The following is a 22,579-nucleotide window of genomic DNA, read 5'->3' as shown; positions in this document are numbered from 1 at the left end:
AATTCCTGTCATATGTTCAGTTTCATAAGAATATGCAATTTTACTACTTATGTTTTAATTTATCTCCCTCTCAAATGCAATTGAATCTCTATCATTAGGTCATATCTGGCCTGGCCAAATAAAGCATTCTATTGAGAAAATGGAACACTTGGTGCTGCCAGCATCTCTCCATTTCACTTACAAAAAAATAGAAGCAATGGACTTGTGACTTTCAGATTCTTTCACACAGTTGGTTTGCCTGTGTTCCTGATGCACAATGATGTGAGCTTTGGAAGTCTGGAGGCAATGGAGAGTACAAAGAGATTCAGTAAAGGGGAGGAATTTGCTCCTTTATTATATGTTATTTCTTTAGGATACTCAGCATTTGTTGAACACATGAAAAATAGGAGAGGCATAGTCTGAATATCATTAAAGGAAAATAAACCATGAAGCTCAGTGAGGCTCAGTTTTGTACCAAGTTTCTATTCTGCCTCACTGGTCTATACATTGTCACCCGAGTGCTGCAACCCGGTTGGGCTTTTCTGGGTAATTTGTTATTGGTCTCCCACTTATGTAGAGAGTTAAGAGCATTCACTACAAATATGCATATCTATCTACACCTAGAAGAGACTTTACAGTGATCTATCACCTGGGATAGATGAGGGTGCTCTCTGACAAGTAGCACAATACCCAACTTAAGCAAATAATACATTATTATTTCACGTGACAATTTCAGAGATAGGGTATCTTAGGATTGATTAATTAAGGGGCTCAATGACATTGTCAAAGACCCAGGTGCTTTCCACTCCTCTGCTCTGGCATCTTCAGAGAGTTGGCGTAATGCTCATGTCCACTTATGGTAGCAAGGCATCTGCAGCAGTGGGACCAGTACTGTATCCAGACAGGGTCATGTCCACAGGAAGAAGATACCAGTTCTTCCTTATGCCTCTTTTTAAAATCAAGGAAACCTTCCCCTCAATCCCCCAGAGGACCCAGCCTCACTTCTCAGTGTTCAGAATTGTGTGACATACCCTGACTTCCCTCAGTCACTGGCCAGGGAAGGAAGCCACCTATATGAGCTTACCAGGGGTGGGCAAACTTTTTAACTCGAGGGCCACAATGGGTTCTTAAACTGGACCGGAGGGCCAGAACAAAAGCATGGATGGAGTGTTTGTGTGAACTAATATAAATTCAAAGTAAAGGAGCGGAGGGGAGAGCAAGAGAACCGGATAGAACAGCCGGATCCGGCCTGCGGGCCGTAGTTTGCCCACGGCTGGCTTAGACCAACCAGAGCACATCCCCTAAAGTACATGACTGTGTGGAAGAGGTAGATACCCGAACAAAGTCAGAGTTCATTGTCAAGAAGTTGGCTATTGGGTAGGCAACCAACAGTGTCTGCTGCAAGTGGTCATGCCTGGCCTGTCTCATCTTCAAATGACTCTGTGTAGACAGCAAGTCAGACATACAACAAGTAGAAGAGAAAACAACATTTTCATTCTTTGCTCAATGCCACATGGAATTAATGACAAAGTGAAGATTCCAGCTGAAGTGTTCAGTCCCAAGTCCATTATTCTCTGAATTACTTGTCTCCTTGGTCTTGGCCTAATTAGTGACTTATCATCCTTCTTAGTGCTTACTGCATCTTTTCTGTTCCCTGAACTCAGCGAAGATTTGTCTTCTCACAATGATGGGTATGCAGCCAACCTCAGAGAGCTTTTACTATGCCGGGCACTCTGCTAAAATCTTCACACAATTAGCCCTCAAACCTCACACAACTAGTGTGAGGAGTTGGGGGTCAATCCCAAGCAATCAGTTCTAGAACCATGTTCTTAACCATTTTACTACTAGAGAGAGTTGTCAGGCATGCAAGGGGCTAGAGTGAAGTTAATTCAATGTTGCACAAATCAATGCAGACTTTTGGATGGAAACTGATTTAAAAGAGTAGGTTATGTGTCCTTGGATACCACTGTCACCTGGGATGGCGAAAGAGCCCTAACTTCTAATCTAGTTATCCCCAGTTACAGGCTCTTAGACTTAGGAAGCAAAATTCCCAACTGAGCCTGTAACTGGGGATAACATATCTGCAAAATGGCGATAAAAGTAATACCCATTTCACAACTTTTGCATTGCCAAGATTAAAGAAGAATCTATGCAGAAATACTCTGTACATTGCAAAATATTCTAATGATTATTAGTTATTATTATTGTTGTTGTTGTTATTGGCATCACCTGCTTTCACAGATCAGGGTGTTCTGCTATTCTCTGTTGGAGCTTCACTTTCCAGCCCCCACCTCCAGGATGTCTTCCTCACCTCTTCTGCTGTTCCCCACGCCTCACCTCTTGCCCTCAAGGCTGTGTAATGTCCCTCTCTGTCTTCTGGTTTTTCTCTAGGTGGCAGAGAAGGGAAGATTATCCTTAATGCTAATGAAACCAGGGAATACACATAAATCATAGTGCAGATAAACTCTGGTATAGGACCTAGGCCCTGTCTGATCTGAGTGTTTGCTCATTCAAACTGATTTATGTTTACTGCAGCCAACACAAGCCAGAGTGGAGAGAGTGGGCCTCCCTGGAGCAAGACCTACAGAACATTAGAGTTGGGAGAGACCCTGGTGATCACCTAAACCAGTGGTTGGCAAACTGCGGCTCGCGAGCCACAGTTTGCTGCTCTGTTGACTAATGAGTTTGCTGACCACTAACCTAGACTCTCGATTCCAATAATTACAGGCTGTTGTTGTTTCTTGTGATTAAGCCCCTATCCAGTGGTCGGCAAACTCATTAGTCAACAGAACGGCAAACCGTGGCTCGCGAGCTGCATGTGGCTTGCAAGCCACAGTTTGCCAACCACTGACCTAAACCCTCAAGTTCTAGATGTTAATGAACATGACTAAGAAAATGGATCCATGCTCAAACATGTTTCCCAAACAGGGAGTTAACACAATTAAAGAAGCTCCTTTATTTATGGTTGGATTGTTGGAGTCTTTGATAGGATTTCTAAAAAAGAATTCCCCAGAATGATTTGGCTATAAAATTATTTTTTTAAAAGAATAGTTTATTGATTTTTTTTTTTTTAGAAAGAGAGGAAAGGAGAAGAGAGAAACATTGATGTGAGAGCATAGCATTGATTGGCTGTTTCCTGCATGCCCCCTTCTGGGGATCAAGTCCACAGCCCTAGTATGTGCCCTGACCAGGAATCCAACCTGCAACCTCTTGGTGCACAGAACTACACCTAACCAACTGAGCCACACCAGCCAAGGCTGAAATGATTTTTTTCCATAGGACACTGATTAAATCCTGTTATATTATAATATATTATATTATATTAGATGCCCGGTGCATGAAATTCATGCATGGGGGGAGGGGGTGCGTCCCTCAGCCCCGCCTGCACCCTCTCCAATCCGGGAGCCCTCGGGGGATGTCCAACTGCTGGTTTAGGCCCAATCCCTGCAGTCGGACATTCCTCTTGCAATCCGGGACCACTGGCTCTAACCGCTCACCTGCCTGCCTGCCTGATTGCTCCTAACCACTCTGCCTGCCTGCCTGCCTGCCTGATTGCCCCTAATTCCTCTGCCTGCCTGCCTGATCACCCCTAACCACCTCTGCCTGCCTGCCTGATCACCCCTGACTGCCTCTGCCTGCCTGCCTGATTGCCCCTAACTGCCTTCCCCTGCTGACCTGATTGCCCCAAACTGTCTCTGCCTCAGCCCCCGCCACCGTGGCTTTGTCCGGAAGGAGGACCAGATGACTGGAAAATGTCTGGTCGACCCAGTCTAATTAGGATATTACCCTTTTATTAGTATAGATTATACTATATTATATTATGCTAGAGGCCCAGTGCACAAAACTCGTGCACTGGGGGGATGTCCCTCGGCCCAGTCTGCACCCTCTCCAATCTGAGACCCCTTGGGGGATGTCTGACTACCGGTTTAGGCCCAATCCCTGCAATCCGGGACTGCTGGCTCCTAACTACTTGCCTGCCTGCCAGCCTGATAGCCCCTAACCGCTCCTCTGCTGGCCTGATTGACACCTAACCGTTCCCCTGACGGCATGATTGACACCTAACTGCTCCCCTGCCAGCCCGATCACCCCCAACTGCCCTCCCCTGCAGGCCTGGTCCCCCCCAACTGCCCTCCCCTGCTGGCCATCTTGTGACAATGTGGGAGCAGCCATCTTGTGACATGGGGGTGGCCATCTTGAGGCAGCCATCTTGTGATGATGTGGGGGTGGCCATCTTGTGACAACATGGGGGTGGCCATCTTGTGATGCGAGGGTGTGAGGGTCAATTTTCATATTACCTCTATTATTATATATGATCCTATCTAATAAAAGAGTAATATGCAAATTGACCATACCTCTGCTATACCCACAAGCCACGCCCACCAACCACGCCCACCAGCCACGCCCACCAGCCAATCAGGAGGGAATATGAAAATAAACCAGACCAAGATGGCTGCAGCCACAGAGAGCAGGAGGGAGGCTTGGGTTTCCCTGGCAATGGAGGAAGCCAAGCTTTCCACCTGCCCTTGCCAGCCCAGGCCTCCACTCAAGGCTACAAAGTTTCAATTATAGAAGATAAATAAAGCCCAACAGAAATGGCGGCAGCCACAGAGTTGGAGAGAGCAGGAGGCTAGGGTTGCCCGCGGCAAAGGAGGAAGCCAAGCTTCTGAAGCCCTGGCCTGCCTTGGCCTCCGTTTAAGGCTACAAAGTTTCAATTATAGAAGATACATAAATCCCAACAGAAATGGCTGCCGCCACAGAGCGAGCAGAAGGCTTGGCTCCACTCCAGGCTACAAAGTTTCAATTGTAGAAGATAAATAAACCCCAGATACCAGGGCCTCTGCTTGGGTCGCCAGGAGGCATGGCCGGCCTGCAAACCACCACAGGCCCCTCGCCCAGGCTGCCCCACACTCCAAGGGAACCCCCACCCTGTTCCGGGACACCCTTCAGGGCAAACCAGCTGGCCCCCACCCATGCACCAGGCCTCTATCCTAGCTAATAAAAGAGTAATATGCAGATTGGACATCACTCCAACACACAAGATGGCTGCACCCATGTGGTCAAAGATCCTGCCCCCATGTGGACACAAGATGGCCACCACAAGATGGCCAGCAGGGGACGGCAGTTGGGAGGAACCAGGCCTGCAAGGGAGGGCAGTTGTGGGCGATCAGGCCAGCAGGGGAGGGCAGTTGGGAGGGACCAGGCCTGCAAGGGAGGGCAGTTGGGGGCGATCAAGCCTGCTGGGGAGGGCAGTTAGGGGTGACCCGGCCGGCAGAGGAGGGAAGTTGGGGGTGACTGTGTCTGCAGGGAAGGGCCATTGGGGGGGACCCAGGCCTGCATGGGAGGGCAGTTGGGGGTGATCAGGCCTGCAGGGGAGGGCAGTAGGGGTGACCAGGCCTGCAGGGGAAGGCAGTTAGGGGCAAACAGGCTGGCAGGGGAGCAGTTAGGCATCAATCAGGCTGGCAGGGGAGTGGTTAGGGGATGATCAGGCTGGCAGGCAGAAGCGGTTAGGGGCAATCAGGGGCAAGCAGGCAAGCAGTTGGGAGCCAGCAGTCCTGGATTGTGAGAGGGATGTCCGACTGCCCACTGGGATCGGGCCTAAATGGGCAGTTGGACATCCCTTGAGGGGTCCCAGATTGGAGAGGGTGCAGGCTGGGCTGAGGGACACCCCCCCCATGCACGAATTTTGTGCACTGGGCCTCTAGTTATATTATACTAGTGGCCTGGTGCACGAAATTCGTGCACAGGGGGGGGGGTTGTCCTTCAGCCCGGCCTGCACCCTCTCCAATCTGGGACCCCTTGGGGGATGTCCCACTGTCAGTTTAGGCCCGATCCCTCTCACAATCCGGGACTGCTGGCTTCTAACTGCTCACCTGCCTGCCTGCCTGATTGCCCCTAACCACTCTGCATGCCAGCCTGCTTGCCCCCAACTGCCCCCCACTGCCAGCCTGCTCACCCCCAACGCCCCCCCCTGCCAACCTGCTCACCCCCAACTGGCCCCCCCTGCCAGCCTGCTTGCCCCAAACTGCCCCCCTGCTGGCCTGATCACCCCCAGCTGCCCTCCCCTCCTGGCCTGATCACCCCTAACCACCTCTTCCTTGGCCCCACCACCATGGCTTTGTCCGGAAGGACATCTGGAAGGTCTCCCAGAAGGTCTCCCAGTCTAATTAGCATATTACCCTTTTATTAGTATAGATAGAGGCCTGGTGCATGGGTGGGGGCTGGCTGGTCTGCTCTGAATGGGGTCTCAGATCAGGGTGGGGGTCTCTTTGGGGGGTGGGGCCAGCCTGGGCGAGAGGCCTTAAGTGGGTGGTTTGCAGGTGGGCCACATCCCCATCAGGTGAGGGTCCCCACTGGGGGGCATGGCTGGCCTGGGCGAGGCGCTGAGGGCCGTTTGGGGGCACTTTGCAGGCCGGCCAAGCCCCCAGCTTTGTCCGAAAGGTCTCCAGAAGGTCTCCCGGTCTAATTAGCATATTACTCTTTTATTAGTGTAGATTGTTATATGAAACTGAAGTTCACAGAAGTGAGCTGAGTTGCTCAAGGTTGCAAGCTAGCCAGAGGAGGAGGGAGCTCCCAGGCCACCGTGCTCTATACAGGTGATTGACAATAGCATTCCCTAGAAGGCTTATTGACACAGAGGTTTCTGGGTCCCATGCCCTGGGTATCTGATTCAGTAGGTCTAGGAAGAATTTGCACCAGATAATTTGTATGTGATGCCCAAGCTGCTGGCATGGTGGAGTTCTCGCTTTGAGAACTGTTGCCTTATATCACCTGACTCTCCCGTTATGTGCCATGTATCAAGTTTCTGATCCAAGGGGAAGTGTGACCACCTGGATGCTATAGCAGCCTAGCCCTAGTGGAGTAAGCAGAGCTGCCCTCATGATGTGACCGAAGGAACACTGGAGACCAGTGTGGTCTTTCATGAAGGCACCTTTCCTGCAGCCTTCCCTCCCCTTGTTCACACTATGTGGAACCCCACCAATGAGAGGTTCATTGTGGATTTTTGTTTGTTTTGCTGTAAATTGCTCTTTTATAATGCAAATGCTCCTGGAAGAGTTGAGAAAGATTGTCAATCACTCACTCATGAATAAGATTACATTAAATCAGATTCCCCTTTGTACTTAGCTAAGAACATTCTCATGAGAGAAGGGGATTTTGGATTGGGATGGGTTGGAGAACTTGTGGGAGGAAGACCTATTTTTGAAGAATAAAGGGGAACTTTGAAATGGGTTGGGGGGTGCCTGGTGAGGGAGGTGCCTGGGGGTGGTATGCCACTTTGGGTTGAGCTGCTCCTTCTTGCTGGGAGAATCATTGTTCTAAATGCCACTAGCTACTGAGTAGGGTGGGGTGAGGGAAGGTGGGGGGAGAGAGGACTTACCTTTTGGATCACAAAGGCTCTTCCTCTTGCAAACATAGGAAGCTCAGGTGGTGGTGCAGACAGCGTCTCCCAGGGCCCTGCTGACTGAGAGAGCTCTTCCGGGTGACGAAGGCCAGGACCTGGCACAGGAATCTGAGTGCCGGGTGGTCTGTGCCCTGTGTTTGTGGGAACAGCTGCCAGCTGTGCTGAATTCTATTTACTAGAGAGCCGTGGGTTTATTCCTGGGACTGTAACAAGGACCACTCAGCCTCTGTCTCCAGCTTGCTCCCTCCCTGTCTCCAACTGATGCCTTTCCCTCCTTTTTCTCTTGGCAGCCTCTCCATGATTCTCGTTCTTGGTCTCAGTCTCTCTCTCCATGAGATGTAAAGAAACTTTTCTGGAGATTTACAGTGTCAGCAATAGCTTTGCCCATTTCCGGGAGGCGCTCTTTGCATAGAATTCCACCAATATGGCAACCTCTCGGATCATGACACTTCGGTGATGGTGGCAGCACCCTCTCTAGCCCCTGCTCCTAACTAGTTAGGGAGAATGAAGATGGGGTGAGAGCAGAGGGGGAACGCAGAAGAGCAGAGAGCCCCTTCCACATGCCCAGTACCAGGTAAATTGCAATTCCCTTTCACCTTGTCCTCTGCTGCCCCAGGAAGCAGGCAATGGGGAGGTGTCAGCCCCTGGCACGCTGGCTGGGGAAACACTCCAGGTCAGAGGTTTGAGGCTGCCCACAGCTTTCAGAGCACCCATCTCACACTACAGCTGGGACACTGGTCTCTGGAGGACCATTAATATCTGCTACCCCAGAAGTGAGCCTTCTGTATCCTCTAAAGGAGAATCTTAAAGCCATTCCAATCTCCGTTCCTGAGACACAGGGCTATGCACAGCCAGGACCAGCAGCCGTGGAGAAGTGTGGAAATCATTTACTACACGTCTCCCCGCGGAATATGGAATTTCGGATCAAAGTTAGAATGGACCCGTCAGGCACTATTTACCCTCCCCTTTCTGAGTTCTGATGACTGACATTGTTCTGTTTTTATTTCTGGCCCTTGGAAGCAATTGTTTTAGAAAAATATTGTCTAGACCTGAAATTGAGTGAATGTGACATTAATTACAGAGGCTTTCCTCCGAGTGTCTTTGCCAGCTGTGCTCTGTGTGCGGGAGCCGCTGGGGCCCCAGAGAGATGCGGATGGTGGAGTGGAGGAGCCTGGGGCAGAAAGGCCTGCTGGGCCAGGCTCCGAACTCCGCCTTTAGCACAGCTTTCTTCACTTGACTCTCACAACAGCCTATGAAGCTGGCACCATCTCCCCTGTGTGACAGATAAAGCTCAGGAATGTTCAATATTATGTTCAGGATCCAGATCCAAGTCAACTGAGCTCTGAAATGTATGCTCTTCGCATCCCACCCAGGTGACTGGAACAAGGTAGCTTGGAATGAGACACACTCCATTTAGTCATGGATTCACTCAAAATAATAATGGGTTTGCATAGATTTTTAAGAAAGTGTTTTGCAACTGTGAATCCTACTTCATTACCGGCATGACATTTACACAGTGGGTTATGATGACCAACATTAAAGCAGAAATTTTGTGTTTTAATAACATATGAGTATGTGCACGTATGTAAGTAGGTGAGGTGTTATGGGCCTAAGGCTCACATGATTTGAAGGGCCTTATTTATGAAAAAGTATCAATAATTGTTTAGAATAAAAAAACACAAGAAATTACTAATTTTAAAAAACTGACCACAAACATCACAAAATCCAGGTCAGATACATGATACTTTTATTGATGGTTTGACACTAGACACTATAATACTAGTCTCCCACATTTCCTGGCAGCATAATCTTTGATCACTTCTTTATATGATTGCAAATGTTATAATATCACTTGCTACAGAAAGAAATAGCAAGACAATTTGACCTTTTCTTTAGGGCAGTTGATAGAAAAAATAATTTTTATTATTGATGGAAAAGTTTGCTGGGTTTTTTTTGTTTGTTTTTTTTGCAGCATCGCAACATGCAATTGAAAGTGCCATTGAACACTTTAAGAATGCTGTCAAATTTGGAAAAATGATTAAGTTTCTTTCATATGTAAACGGTAAGGCTGGGTAGAATTTCCTATAGGGTAGCTTCTGGCTTCACACAGTTCAGAACCTTTTCTTTTTCACACTGTCAATGGCGGGTGCTGTAGGACACATCCATATACTAGTAGTGCTAGGACAGCTATGTCTGTGCTTTTGTGTCAGAGGGGTCATTGCAGTGGGCAGTAGAAGTATTCCTGCAAGTCATTCCTATCTTGGGAGGACTGGCAATAACTTAGCCATAAAGCCAAGTGGCTATAGATAGCTTCTTTCTGTCTATCTCTGTGTCGCACTGAACCCAAATTAGCTGTATCCTCAACTCAACCTCTGTTTAATTGGATCCACAAATTCCCACATGCCTCTAGCACCACCCAACACATGGAGAAGATTGGTGGAGGGAAAGCTGGAATAGAAAGAGACAATGGTGTCTACATCTTTATTTTTTTCAAATATCACAACAAAAAATAACCATGTGAACACATCAGGAGGGCCCCTCCCCAGATCTTGTGCAAGTGAGTGATCCTAAAGCTTAAATCGCACTGGCTCCGTGGAAAATCCTTTTCTCAGGTATGTATGTATGGGGGCGTCTCCAATACAGCAATTAAGACTGTACTGCTGATGGGAGTGTGCTTTTCCCCTCAGGCGTGCTGGGGTTACAGAAGGGCTGGGAACCAGAGCTTTGGAGTGTATGAAATGCCAATCTTGGTGCTCCGTAGCTGGCACCTTTCTAGTACAAGGGCCAGCAAATGTTTTCTGTAAAGAACCAGATGGTCATTATCCTACCTTTTGTGAGTCAACTACTCAACTCTACCATTGTAGGGCAAAGGCAGCCCTGGACATGATGTGAGCTAATAGCCCAGCTGCATTCCAGTGTAACTTTAGAAGAACAGGGGTGGTGTGCTGACCCCTGTTCTGGTAGGTCTCCCTGGAGCTGGACGTTTCCTATATTGGGAAAGTGTGGCTTCCACAGCTGCCATGAGGTAGAGCCATTACTGCCTGCCACCATCTTTGGGGGCAGGAGGGATTTGGAGGAAGAAAGAGAGGTAGAATCTTTTGGACAATATCAATGACTTTTTAGGTACACAGATTTTATTTTCTACTTTCTCCTCACATTTTTAAGTCAAACATATTTTGATATATAGAATCAGACATGTAGCTCTTTTAGTCTAACTTAGGTCACTTAACTGGTTGTAACTGAAATACTTGGTCAGATGAATTTGTTTTATCCATACATATTTAAGAACTCCAGTAAACCTTCTGGCTCTGACCCTTGCCAGTCAGACTCACTACCATTGGTCCATGTCTATTTCTACAGCATACACGTTAACATTACCAACATCTTAATTTTCCTGGGTTGAAATATTAGAATGATTAAGGTAATGTTTCTGTATTTATCTTCTTGAAAGAGGACTTACAGGAAAAATGCAGAACTATTTTTTTTTTATTTTTTTTTTACTTTGGAAACTTCAAACTATTTTACCAAATCACTATGATTATTGTATACTTCAGAGTTAAAATTAGGAATAAATCTTAGTATTACTTTCCCTCTCTTCTCTTCCCTCTCATTTTAACTGAGTTATAAGAACGGACTTGATTAAATAAAGTGGAAGGCATCATGTTGTAATTTAAAGTATTTTGGAGTTCAGTTTTTTCTCATATATACATTCTCTTTATTATATTATATTTCCACTCCCCCAATTAGATGTTTAACAAATGCATCTGTTTCATCTAATATACACTGATGGGATAATGTCCAATATTAGTCCAGGGAGCTAGCTAATGTTCAACATAAATAGCATAAAAATATTTTATTTAACCCTTCAGGTCTGAGCAATTCCATTTACCAACCCTACCAAAAAAATAAACAACATTGCATTTGTATTTTGGTTATATCAGAAAGAGCAAGTCTTGGCTAATAATGAGTTTAGCTCATTATAGAAAGTTAGTGACTCTAATTCTTACAATTGCAAAATATTTTGTTTTTACTTCCCTGGAAATTATTTGAGGAGATTTTATATTTCTTCTATGAATTGTACAAGATCTATCAGAAGGGATGGGTCCGAAGTTGCACTTTTGATAAGCAGTAAATTTGGGACAGTCTGACCTTTGGTCTCCTACCTGAAGATTTCCCTCATGAGGAGTGATTTAGGGCTCAGTGTAGTGATAGCACAGGGTGCCTCTGAGTCAGCATGAACTAGGTTAGCATCCTGTCCTTACCACTCTGATGGTGTGAATTTGAATGGTAAATTAATCTCTAGAATCTCTGATTTTCATGCATGATTGGAAATAATACTCAATTTTTTAAAAAATATATTTTATTGATATTTTACAGAGAGGAAGGGAGAGGGATAGAGAGTTAGAAACATTGATCATCTGCCTCCTGCACACCTCCTACTGGGGATGTGCCCGCAACCAAGGTACGTGCCCTTGACCGGAATCGAACCTGGGACCTTTCAGTCCGCAGGCTGACGCTCTATCCACAGAGCCAAACCGGTTTCGGCAATACTCAGTTTTTTAAGAGTTAAGTGAGCTTATAGTATTATGTAAGAGGATTTGAACTATAACTTACCTAGTTAGGTCATACCTTTTTTTTTTTTTTTTTTTTTTAGTTCTTTATTGATTAAAGTATTACATATGTTTCCTTTTCCCCCCATTGACCTCTCCCAGGCCAATCCCACCCCTCCCCCCAAGCACATGCCCTCACCCCCCTAGTGTCTGTGCCCATTGGTAATGCTTATATGCATGCATACAAGTCCTTTGGTTGATCTCTTACCCCGTCTGTCCCCTCCCTGCCTTCCCTCAGAGGTTTGACAGTCAGTTCAATGCTTCTCTGTCTCTGGATCTATTTTTGTTCATCAGTTTATGTTGTTCACTATATAGGTTATATCTTTACCTCATTTCTGTAAATAGTGTTTATTGACTTTGAATACACATTTGAATTACCTGGGTAACTATTGATGCCCTGATAGGCGGCAGAATAATAGAATCGAATAAATCTTTGAAAATCTGAGTGCTTGTCTCTGAGATCATGTAACTGCCCCCACACCAATAGTGAGCACATGGGGCTGGAAATCTTAGCTCTCAACCCAACAGCGTTTCATTTGTATGAGGAAATGTCGTGGGAGCTAGGGAGGGGACTTGTAACAATAGATTATATTTTCACAGCTCTTTTATATTACATTTTACAGAGCTCTTTATATACATTACTGATTCTTGGCAACTTTGATAGTCTTTTCTGCTTCCAAAGGATTACACCACTTGCAAAAGTTCACACAGTTTTTAAATGGCAGAATCAAGACTCACTCCTTGTTCTTCAAACTCCAACTCATTCCCAGTCTCCAAACTGCATATTAAGCCACTGCGGAAGACGCTGTTACCTGCTGTGTCAAGTGTCACCTCTCTCTAAGCATACTGGTGACGGGAGGAGAAGAGGGGCTCTCTGGTGTCTAACACCAAGTTACCTGCTCCCCCAGCCCTGGAGTAAAGAGCTGTTTTTCCAGACAGCTGGTAGACTCTCTTTTACTCAGGGGCGTCTTATCTGTAGTCTTATCTGAGAGCCAAGGGCAAGGAGTCCTTGGGTATGTGGCTTTCCAGAGGAGAACAATTTCCCCCCAAATTAGAGGACTAAGATGGGATTGCCAATGTTTTTCTGTACTGAATGAGGCTATGAAAAAAAAAAAAAAAAACTAAACCAAAAACTGGTCATCTACTATCAATATCATCTCAATGAAAACATTTTATACCACCTCCAAAAAGGCAGAACAGACTCAGAAGAAGGGACAGCCCTTTCATTAAATAAATCCAGCTCTAGGAACAATCCTCCCCTCCCTGTCTTCTTTCCTCTTTGCTCCCTCCATTTCTCCTCTCCCCTCCTTCTTTTCTTCTCATCTCAGTGAAGTCCAGTCCATGAGCAGGCCTTCAGAATCAGAATCAAAGCTCTCCGTTCACCCTGGGAATGCATGCCTCTTCACTTTGGTAAAGATCCCTGGGTGGGAGTGAATTAAAGCTTTGTGTGTCTCTTGGAGTCTCTGAAATCTGTGTGTTTCCAAGAAATGTGAAGGATAAAAATACGAGTGCACCACGCTGTAGGAAGACCTGCAGCAGAGCAGAGTCGGGCCACCAAAGTGTTGAAATGTGCCCACTGAAAACAACAGGGACCCACCTCTCCTCTTCCCAAAGGAGGTGCAAACAGCTCAGCTGCCTTGGAAAACTCGTAGTTTGAGAGCTGTCCATGCACTTGACAGCCCCGGAGGGCTCCTTGGGCAAGAGCTGGGTGGGTCCCATCAGAAGAGGGGGGAGCTGTGTTGCTTGGAGAGCAGCGCTCAGAGTTGGATGGTTCCCTTTGCAATGGGCAGATCGGGTTTCCCTCTGATTGTATTTAATGCTCCTGTAATCACAGTTCAGCATGAATCACTTCATTTCCTTTATATTGTCCCACCCTCCTACCCGCACCCCTCTTCTTACACTCAAACCTCCCCGAATAGTTCCCAGAAACTCCCCTCCAAGCCCAGTTCCACGGAAGTCAGGACTATCTTTTGGGTTGGTTCTGCCATGCCTCTATGGGAGCAAGGGACAGAGAGGGGATACAGATTCATTCAGTCTTTTGTGAGGACCCTTTGCATTCTGCAGACTACTGAGTGCTGGCCATGGACCAGCAGAGTTGACATTCCCTTCCAGGATGCTTGTGAGATGTGCCCACTCCAGAGCTACAAAATCAGAACCTGCATTTTAACAAGGTCCCCAGATGTTTTGTGCATACATGAGAGGCTGAGTAGTGCTGGTCTACAGAACTCTGGAAGTTAAAATGCCTCCAATGTTGGCCTCTGCCCACAGCTGACATGCAGCTGATAGTTTTCACAAAATTAAAATCTTAATTCCCATACAACTAGAGAGTGAGCACAAGTCAAAGATTTATTGAACGCATCAATCAAGAATCCTGCAAGATGGCCTTGGCAGGGTAGCTCAGTTGGTTAAAGCACCATTCCAATACACCAAGGTTTTGGGCTCGATCTCAGGTCAGAGCCGTGCATGAATCAACCAATGAATGCAAAAATAAGTGGAACAACAAATCGATGTTTCTCTCTCTCTCTCTCTCTCTCTCTCTCTCTCTCTCTCTCTCTCTCTCTCTTAAAAAAGAAAAAAAGAGGCCAATTGCAGGCTGCCACAGCCTGCGCCAGCCTTGCGTGGGTCCCTGGGCAGCACGCCTTCACTTCCCCCAGCTTTGAGGGTCCCTGGGCAGCTTTGGGATGATCGGCCAGAAGATACTCTTCTCCTTCTCCCTGAGCCCCACCACTAACCAGCGTGGCAGCCGTAGCTGAGGAGAGCAGGGATGCAGTGGTCAGCCCTGCCAAGAAGGCGCAAGCGGAGCAAGAGGAGCCCAGCACACTGCTCTCATTGCCACTGAGCCCCAAGAAATTGGTCCGCATCCAGAAGAACAAGGCCGCAGCCCTGTTTGACTCTCCGCTCAAAATGTGCCAGTGGGTTTCGGTGAGTTGGAAGAAGCACCTCAGTGGAGAGTTCAGAAAACCATATTTTATAAAACTAACTAGAGGCTCAGTGCATGAATTTGTGCACAGATGGGGTCCCTCAGCCTGGCTGGCGATTGAGGCCTATCAGGGGGCTGGCCGGCCAGGAGGAGGGGCCGTGAGAAGTTGTCAGGGGAAGAGGGGAGGGGCTGTGGGAGGTTGGCTGGCCAGGGGGAGGGGCTGCAGGAAAATGGCTGTGGGAGCACACTGACCACCAGGGGGCAGCTCCTGCATTGAGCATCTGCCCCCTATTGGTCAGCATGCATCATAGCAACTGGTCGACCGGTCATTCCAGTCATTTGGTTGTAATGGTTGTTTAGGCTTTTATATATAAAAATGGGATTTGTAGCCGAAGAAAGAAGATATTACACTGTTTATCCACCCCCACACCAAGTCTTCACATGGACCCAAATGTGCAACATAAGAGACGTGAAGGTTGTCATCCTGGGACAGAATCCATATCATGGACCCAACCAAGCTCATGGGCTCTGCTTTAGTGTTCAAAGACCTGTTCCATCTCCACCCAGTTTGGAAAACATTTATGAAGAGCCGTCTACAGACATAGATGGTTTTGTGCATCCTGACCATGGAGATGTATCTGGATGTGCCAAGCAAGGTGTTCTCCTACTCAGCGCTGTCCTCACCATCCAGGAGCATCAGGCCAATTCTCATAAGGAGAAAGGTTGGGAGCAATTTACTGATGTAGTTGTGTCCTTGCTAAATCAGAACTTGAGTGACCTCGTCTTCTTGCTCTGGGGCTCCTATGCTCAGAAGAAGGGCAGTGCCATCGATAGGAAGCGCCACCACATGCTGCAGACCACCTATCCTTCCCCATTCTCGTGTACAGAGGGTTCTTTGGGTACAGACATTGCTCGAAAACCAATGAGCTGCTGCAAAAGTCTGGCAAGGAGCCCATCAACTAGAAGGATCTGTGACCCTGAACTGGGGGGGAGGAGGTCCTCCGGGCAGTTTCTAGAAGCTGCTATTGAAGTATTTGTCAGTGACGATGTGGAATTGAGAAAATAATTTCCCTAGTGATCCTTAAGCACTATGCAAACCAGGGAGAAAGTTTCAGTAAAGGGGCCATGTGCCAGCTGCCCAGGAGCGGCAGCGTTATCCAGCAGAGACTGTACCCTGTGACCATGCCTCTGGCTCAGGAACTTGTCTTTGGCTTAGAAGACATGTCAAAGTTTTGGGAAAGGAGAGGAGGTCAAATTCTCTAGACTCTCCTTCCCTCTGTTTCCTTAGTGGTTGAAGATGAGGAGATAAACACCTTTTTAGTATCTAAGTCAGCAGCTACTTGCTTTTACCTATAGGTTAAACTTTAGGTTATAAGGTGTTGGGTGTTTTTATACAGAAAGGCCCCCTTCGCACATGGGCCAGGTCCACTGCCCTTTGATCCTTTACAGAGCCCTCAAGCCCCTCCTGGAAGGAAATGGAATTTTTAATTTTTTTATTTTTGCCAGTTCCCAGAAATTAGGGATCAGTTTCCTGATTGTAGCAGAGGAGAAAATCCCTAAGGAACAGTCCCTGCTGTGAGCCTTCAGACTGGCAGAGGCCAAGAGAAGTGGGTGAGGCCTTGTTTATATTGTTCTCTGGGTGTCTCTAGGAATAAGCAGTGGAAGTTGAACAGGAAGGAGGAGAAAAGGGGATTTTTTTTTTTTAAGAGGGGAAATGGTTTTCTCCCATGTGTATCTTGAACTGGGAGAAAAGGCAGCATAGTGCCAAATGCTGTTTTCTTCTGGACTGAAATCACTTTGGGATACCATTTTCTGAAACACTGGAGAATTTCACTCTTTTGAAAATTACTTATATGCCCAGCCAATGTGGTTCAGTGGTTGAGGGTCGACCTATGAACCAGGAGGTCACAGTTCGATTTCTATGTGGATATTTTGTATTTTTTTAATTCTTTGTTTAAGAGACCATCTTTATTAGGTCTGAACCTCCATTCTAGGTCCTGTTAGAGATGCTATTAGCTGGGCTCAAATTTAAACCTGCTAGAGTTTGGTAACAAAAGGTTGTGGAAGTTAAAAAAAAAAAAAGAATCCTGCAAGACACTAAAACTAGTTTAAAAGAGAATAAGAGAGACTGAGTATATATATAGTCAATGAAATAAATATTGCTGAAATAAGATAGAAACTTTAAATACAAAATTAGTTAATGGCCTACAGGACAATACAACCATAACCATTGAAGTTATGTTTTCTAGTACACAGACATTACTTGCATCAGTGTCACATAAAAATTATATTCAATTAATCTACCTCCTACAAATTAACACCTAACTTTACAAAGTCTGGGCTCTTAATCAATCCTATATAATAAAAGCATAGTATGAAAATTGTCCCCTCGACCGGGAGTTGTCCAGGAGTTCAACCAGGAGGCGGGGCCAGCTAGAGGAAGGGAGGGAGGCCTTGGCGACAGCAGGCAGCCAGGGGAAGGGAGGGAGTACCCAGCCAGCAGCCAAAAGCCGGCAGCTGCTAGGGACCCTACCAGTGCACAAATTTCATGCACTGGGCCTCTAGTATTAAATAATAAGCCCAAGCAACCGTCCAACCATCCAACCGATAGCTATAATGTGCAAAGACCACCAGGGGCAGATGCTCCAACCAGTAGCTATGATGCATACTGACCACCAGTGAGCAGACAGCCAACGCAGGAGCTGCCGAGCTGCGGTGACTTGGCAACTGTGGTTCTTGGATGACGTACCCAGAACCAGAGAGGAAGGAGCCTGATTCCGGGGTGCATCACCTGAGAACCGCCCTCTCACAATCCAGGACCCCTCAGGGAATGTCAGAGAGCTGGTTTCGGCCCAATCCCCGCAGGCCAGGCTGAGGGACCCCACCTGCCGGAGGGAAGCCACTCACTCCGCAGACGCCCTTTGAGACACAGCGCTGCCCCAGGTGTGGCAGGTCAGGAAGGGACCGTGGGAAGTTGGCTCCAGGGCATGTCCGGCCCATGTCGCCCAGTCCCACCCCGCAGGCCACCTTCTAATTAATTTCCTTTCAATGTACACAAATTCATGCACTGGGGCACTAGTATTAAATAAAAAGTCAAAAAGGCTTCATCCTCATAACAGAATCAGATTACTCTTAGGAAGGCTTATGAGCCGATGCTCTAATATGACTCTGAAAGGGGACTTAGTAATTCTTCATGTTATTTCAAAATTTTAAATAATATTTCTTAACATAGAGCATGACCAGAGCGGTGCTGTCAGCTTCCCCCTGCCCCAAGGCATCTTGTCCTCCGACCTTCCCAGGACACATGTCCCACTCCACTAGGCTTCAACTCTCCTCATGGGAGTTACTTCATGATTAGAATATAAGATTGAGGTGCTGCCTCTGGAACGCACCCATGAAGATGCCTTGGGCTTACCTGGGACAGGAACCAGAGGAATGGGAGTCTTGGCTATTTCTCTTTCTTTAATGTGCTGGCATGGATTTCTTTAAATGCTAGATGTTAGAGTCCAGCCCTCAGGAGATAAGAAACAAACTGAGCATTCACAATGAGAAGGTGAATTCAAAAAATCCAATACTCTAGGTACAAAATTACTTTTGTAATGGCCAGAATTACGCTAGATTTAATCATGTTGTAATTTTTAAATTTTTACTAAATTTATTTTTTAAACAGTTTTACTAAATTTATTAACATTGGTTAATAAAATTATGTAGGCTTCAAGTGTACAGTTTGCAATACATCATCTGTATATTGTATTGTGTGTTCACCACCCAAAGGCTAGTCTCTGTCACCATATATTTGACCACCTTTACCCTCTACTATCTCCCTCTACTCCCCATTTTCTCTAGTAACCACCATACTTTTGTCTGTGTCTGTGAGTTTTTATTTGTCTGTCTTATTCATTCATTTGTTGCTTTCACATGTATATCCCATATACGAGTGAAATCATATGATTCTTGACTTTTTCTGTTTGACTTATTTCTCTTCGCATGATATTCTCAAAAATCATTTATGTTGTTGCAAATGGCAATATTTCATTTTTTCTTATGGCTGAGTAGTATTCCATTGCATATATGTACCACATCATCTTTGTCCAATCATCTATCAACACTTGAGTTGTTTCCATGTCTTGGCCACCGTGAATAATGCTGCAGTAAACATAGGGTACATATTTAGAGAAACCACTGAGTTATGAGATTTATGTTCCATAATATTGGTTTTTGTTCTAACAAGTGAGCAATTTGCAAATGTTGTATGGGAATATAAGAACTAGATTTGTGTGTTATCTTTCAAGTACTTTTTTTTTATTATTTAAAAAGGAAAAAAGAGAAGAACAAGTTATTGGATACCAAGATAGGAGCCGAGACATAGTGAGCAGGTCCAATGAGAATCTTCCACATGAGCACCGGGACCAGCAGGAAGCATGGGTGTGTGACCCAATGAGGAAGGACTGATGGAATGTGGGGCCAACAAGTGAGGGAGACACAGAATTTACTTTTATTCATTCAGTGTTTATTCACCAACTACTATGTTCTGGGCATTGAACTAGCAAGATGAATAAACTCAATCTCTCTCTTTCAGGGCTGTTATAGTCAAGGCATTTTTACCCTGGGCTTTTAGAAGAGGCTTCAGGGAACACCTGGAATTACAAGCATAATATTGTGTTTATGTTCATTTTTCTGGGAAGAGAGTCCATGGCTTTAGCCAGAATCCCAAAGTGTTTGTGTCCTCAAACAGAATCCAAAGACTACGTAGACATGAAATTTTAAGAAGAGGGCTCAGACTCACAACATTTGCATCATTAGCACCAGAGACCAACAAAGTGAGTAAATTAGTCATGCGGAATATGAGTAATGCCAGTTTAGAAAGTTTTCTTAGGGAAATTCCACAAACCTCCGGTGTTGAGCTGACCTAGGACAATGGCGACTTACCTGAGCTGCCCTTAAGGTTACCGCTGCTTCTATCTGAAAAGTCTGCTCATTCTCTCTGCTTTCCTGGGGCCCTGTCCATGGAGTCTTCCTAGAATTTTCAAGCCCTCGGAGGGCCCTTATGCCTCTGAACTCCTGTGTCCCTTGGCCCGTCTGGTCTTATTAATGACTCATGTGTTTCTTTTCTGTGCGTTGAAAGCATTTTTAGAGCAGGGACTGGAATGCAGAGGGTGTTACTGCTTTGTGTCCCAACAGCATTGGGCTCAGTGCCATGAAATATAGCCATTGAATGGGATTAAGTTTTTACTTTTTTGCCTTCTAGGTCCCCTGTGTAGGAGAGGGCGGATTCTTCCTCAGGTCCTATGGACAGGAACAGAAAATAGAGAAAAACACAGATGAGAGCCAAAGGGGATGGAGTAATGATCAGAACTCCTATGTCGAGATTACAGCCTCCATTTTACTCCCATTCTAACTTGAACCATTTCCTTCCCAAATTGTTTGGCACGAAAATATTTTAATGCTGCTCGAGGGAGGTGGGAAAGAAGGTAAGTTAAAGAAAAATGGAGTTTGAAGTAACTGTAAGAAGGAATACAGACTACAGATTCCAGAGAAAGGCCAGAAGCTGTGCAAATAAACAAAGAAGAGGAGAAAGTTCCCCAGACAACATGGGCTCATCATGGTGCATGCGTTGCCCACAGCTATGTTTGCACAAATATATCAGGGGTATCAAGAATGTTATAATGATACTCCATCGCCCATGGTTCTCATTTTAACCACTGTAATAAGCAAAACATACAGAGCACAGTGCTGGCTTTAAAGACTATAATTTTCTCTGAGGAGAAATATTGCAAAAAGGGAAAAAGAGAGAAAGAGAGAGAGTGAGAGAGAAGAAAACATGATATGTTGTTCTGTTCCTAAAAAAAGCATTTTTCCCCTTTCTTTGCTCCTCTTTCCTTTCATTAAACTGTCCTTAAGTGCTTTTAGAGAAAACTAAGTAGGCCGCAATTCTGGGCTGCTGACTGAATAATTATAAGTCTGGGAGGTTGTTGGGATGGTCAGAGAGAGGCCTGGGTCTCTCCGAAAACCCAGAGACCCGTGGGGATTGTGCCAGTTGTGGCTGGACGCCTCATGTTGAAATGATTTCTCATTTTGAAGGAAAATCAGGGACATTCTTATCCTTATTAGTCCTCTGAGAAGTTGGGCCACTGCCAGATTTTATTGGAAAATTGCAACAAAAGACATTAGAGATAGTGAGTTCTGCAAGGCTCTTATATTCAAAGGGTTGCACTAGAGGCATATCGAAACCAGATTATTTCCAGATCAGCTCTGCTCTGTGAACTAAAACATATCCTTTGCTTTTTAAATAGTCACTTCTCCTTCGATTGAGATTCTTATTGTTAACTATTGTCAGTTTCTGTGTGTAAGAAGTTGTTACAAGATCACCATAGGGAAAGTTACAGAAGAGATGGGAGGGGACTCTGCCACCAAACCAAGGGGTTCAAACCAACCGGACAAGCATCTTCATGTCTATTGGAACCCAGGAGATGGCTGGGCACATGGGATGGGGGGCAGAGAAGAGGCAACAACAGGAGTCAGGACACACTGCCATTGGAGGACAGGAGAGAGGTTTACTGGCTCAAGTAGACAGTGGCCATTGCAAGAGGCCTGAGAAGGAATACGTGTGATGCTTGAATCCCGCTGCATTGCCAATGTCTTAGGCGTGGCCCAGAATGGGCAAAAAATAGATGCTCGGGAGCAAGACACACCTGGCTGGTATTGTATCTTAGTTTTTGCTCCTCATTTGTTGTGACCTTGTTTGTTGTTACCTACCCTTTCTTGGTTTCTGAAATGAATGGATTGTAGCAGAGAATTTCCAAGTCCCTTCTTATTCTAAATTTCAGAGATTCCTCATTTTCTAGTAACTTTTTTGTAAATATTATGGATTTGCTCCAGGTCATAAGCATAGCTTCCAGGTGTTGGGTGTGTTGGGGGGAGGGGCGTGGGGGACCTGAAGTAAGGGAGTATCCTCTCTCCATTCCTCTCCTTCCCAATACTCATGTATCATCACATGCTACCCTGACATTTCTTAATATAGGGTCCTCCTGTTCCAGAAGAAAAACTATTTGGAATGGTGGGTGGGGGGTATTAATGTTAGAAATGTGAAAGAAAACAAATCATAATATTATTTAAACTCAACATAGTAAATTGTGACATGTGTTTTGTATATCTTTGTTTCTTGACAGTGTAAAGGTCACAAATATTAAAATCAGGAAGCTAAAAAGAAAGGAAAATCATGAGCACCATCTTAAGAAAAGACTCACAACCAAATTAGATTGTGTGTCTCCCTCCCCAGACCCCCATTTTGTTACTCAGCAATGTTAGTATTCATCCCAAGAGACACCTTGTTCTGCCACTAATAGAGAAACACCTTCTCACTGCATTAGGCCCTGAATTTTGCATTGTAATTAGCATTTCAAGTTTTCTAAGTTCTGTTGAATTTTCAAATTCTTTCCTCCCAAGCCCTTGGGGTTATATGTCCATTCGAGACCTAATTCTTTTTTTTTTTTTAATATATTTTATTGATTTTTTACAGAGAGGAAAGGAGAGGGATAGAGAGTTAGAAACATCGATGAGAGAGAAACATCGATCAGCTGCCTCCTGCACACCCCCTACCGGGGATGTGCCCGCAACCAAGTTACATGCCCTTGACCGGAATCGAACCCGGGACCTTTCAGTCCGCAGGCC

The 22,579-nt window shown here is 45.7% G+C and overlaps 1 pseudogene across 1 annotated transcript in view; it reads left to right on the top strand.

Annotated features, from left to right (window-relative positions):
- LOC308246727 (uracil-DNA glycosylase-like) overlaps positions 1-15,871 on the top strand; it is an 84,604-nt pseudogene extending 68,733 nt beyond the window's left edge. The window contains exons 2-3 of the transcript in view: positions 14,724-14,967; positions 15,285-15,871. The product of the transcript in view is annotated as a uracil-DNA glycosylase-like (transcript). The remainder of the gene's footprint in view (positions 1-14,723; positions 14,968-15,284) is intronic.
- The last annotated feature ends 6,708 nt before the right edge of the window (positions 15,872-22,579 follow it).

Source organism: Plecotus auritus, assembly GCF_963455305.1.
Source record: "Plecotus auritus genome assembly, chromosome: 4".
Taxonomy (NCBI): Eukaryota; Metazoa; Chordata; class Mammalia; order Chiroptera; family Vespertilionidae; genus Plecotus; species Plecotus auritus.
Note: the sequence above shows the minus strand (reverse complement) of the source record. Positions and strands in the feature narration are given on the sequence as shown.